This window comes from Megascapheus bottae, chromosome 5, assembly GCF_031878675.1.
Source record: "Megascapheus bottae isolate mThoBot1 chromosome 5, mThoBot2.hap1, whole genome shotgun sequence".
NCBI lineage: Eukaryota > Metazoa > Chordata > Mammalia > Rodentia > Geomyidae > Megascapheus > Megascapheus bottae.
The window spans coordinates 11,822,515-11,825,014 of record NC_143513.1 but is presented as its reverse complement, the minus strand read 5'-3'; the positions used below and the strand labels follow the sequence as shown (position 1 = coordinate 11,825,014).

At 56.9% G+C, this 2,500-nt stretch overlaps 1 non-coding gene across 1 annotated transcript; it reads left to right on the top strand.

The window, feature by feature from the left end:
- Positions 1-1,814: 1,814 nt before the first annotated feature.
- On the top strand, positions 1,815-1,933 carry LOC150062867 (5S ribosomal RNA). The gene has a single exon (XR_016535728.1). It is a non-coding gene; the product is annotated as a 5S ribosomal RNA (ribosomal RNA).
- Positions 1,934-2,500: the final 567 nt, after the last annotated feature.

Below are 2,500 nucleotides of genomic sequence, written 5' to 3'. Positions count from 1 at the left end.
GCATGCATGCATGCATGGATGGTGGATGCATGCGTGCATGGTTGGGTCGGTGGATGCATGCCTGGATCCACCCATGGATGCCGGGGTGGCTGGCCGTACAGCCTGATTCATGGATGGATGTTGATTGGATGGATGGTGGATGGATGGACGGAGCCACGCGTGGAAGGATGCATGGATGGATGGACTGAAAGATACATAGATAGATAGATAGATAGATAGATAGATAGATAGATAGATTGATTGATAGATACATAGATCGACCGATGGATGGATGGATGGATGGATGGATGGATGGATGGATGGATGGATTGCTGGATGACTGGCTGGCTGGCTGGCTGGCTGGCTGGCTGACTGGCTGGATGGATGGATGGATGGATGGATGGAGGGATGCTGAGACACTCTGCAGTGTGTACTGACAGTTTCAGCTGGCCTAGCACTGACTGGGAGGCTCTGAGTTCTCTTCCCCACAGTGGGCAAACAAGCAAACACTGGCTGCTTCTTTCCTCTTCTTCCTGCTAGAGACACACGTTGTCCTTTCGCGGGGTGCACTGCATAGACTTGGAAAGTAGCGGCAGGGTAGATGAGGAGGAACGAGGCCCGGGAAACGGGCGCCGGCAACGTTGCCGAGACAAATGCTCCCGGAATTCTGGAGTTCCTGGATTCCAAGCACAGAGCACCCTTTTCTTGCTTGGGTGGAGGGCTTCCACTCCAACCCGAGGCATGGGTGTGTGTTCCAGTGAGGCTTGGCCTTAGGTTGTTAGCCTTCTTGGGAGCCTGAGCACTAAGGATGAGGGGTTCCAGTGGGCTGAGACGTGAGGCCACGGTTCTGCTTCCACTTAGGCTTCCCATTCCTGGTAGGCTAAGCATAGCAACCTAAAGAGGCTGCATCAGAGGTGCCACTGAAGGCTCTCATGAGATGGGAGGCTTAGGGTGACACTGGGCTGGGGCTTTGGCTCCGGGTCAGGGTCAGAATGGGGCTCAAGTTTAGCGTCAGGAAGAGGTAGGGGACAGGTTGAAGGTGTGATTTCAGGCAGACATTGTGGCTTAGGGTGAGTCTTGGGAGAGGTTTGGGCTTAGGTGTGGGCTTGAAATCGGGTAGAGGCTTTAGGTGAGGCTTACTGGTGGGGCGAGGAGTGACACTCTCCTTAGGATCCATTTCTGGCTTCGGCTTCCATTTAGGATGAGGTTTAGGTCGAAGGTCCTTCTGAAACAGCACCAGCCAAGTGAATTCCACATTGCTCTGCAAACCCCACTCTTCTCCTCGCATCGTGGCCGGTGGCCAAGCAAGGTCGGGGAGGTAGAGGAGTGAGATCCAAATCTTGAAGAAGCAGCCAAACTCTCCCACATCCATGCAAAGATCACATCGGGCCCTTGGTAGTCGTGGCCTCTGAAGACAAGTGGTGAACCTTGCAAGTCACCTGGCCTTAAAGCTGCTCTTCAACGTGCAACCCTCATGCAGGCTAGAGGGTTACATGGAAGGTGAGCCTCTGGGAAAACAGTCCTGCGTCCTCTGCCTTCCCAAGAGACAGAGAGCAACAGAGACAGACAGACAGAGGGAGAGAGGGTGAGAGGGAGAGAGAGAAAGCGAAAGAGGAGGAGAAAGGCAGCGGTGAGCGGCGGCGAGAGCAGCAGGCTGGGCGCAGAGGCTGTGCTGGGTGGGTTGGATCAGGTCCCCCAAGCAGCGGCAGCAGGTGCGTGTGAGGCCAGAGCGGCAGAGGCAGAGGCTGCAGAGGCTGGCAAGGGTGCAGCGGCGAGCGGAGGCTCCCCGCAGAGGCAGCGAGCAGCAGTTGGGGCTTTGGGAAGCAGTGTGAGGCGTCTATGGCCATACCACCCTGAACGCGCCCGATCTCGTCTGATCTCGGAAGCTAAGCAGGGTCGGGCCTGGTTAGTACTTGGATGGGAGACCGCCTGGGAATACCGGGTGCTGTAGGCTTTTGCCTCCGCTCCCCAGCCCACTAGGCTGCTTGCTGCCTCACAGCCACTGCCCACTACTTTTAGGCTCACTCACTGCCTCGCACCTCCACCTCAACCCAACATCACACCAGCCACAGGGGAAAAGACAGCTAGCTGTCTGGATGCACAACTCACACCACACAGCCTGGCAGGCACGCAATGCTTTCCACCTAGGAAAAGCAGGAAAACCCAGGCCTGGGCCGGCCTGACGCCCAGCCTCACCGCTGACAGCTTGGCCTGAGACCACACCACATTCCTACACAGGACAGGACACTTCTTCTGGGCAGCACAAAGGCACCTGGCCTCCTCTTGCTCCTGCAATCCTGACCACATCCTCCCAACCACTCCTGAAAAGCAGCTCATGAACACAAGGCTAGGCTTGTGGCTCCAGGACTGAAAGGCCTGCCCGGCCAGCCGGAACTCACACCACCCTGGGTTAAGCCCTGCTACCCCAGATGGCTTGGTTGCGGGCTTGGAGGCTTCCTCCTGCCATGGGTTGAGTTTGCGTGGGCCGGGTAGATGGGCTCATGGGGAAAGTGGATGGAAG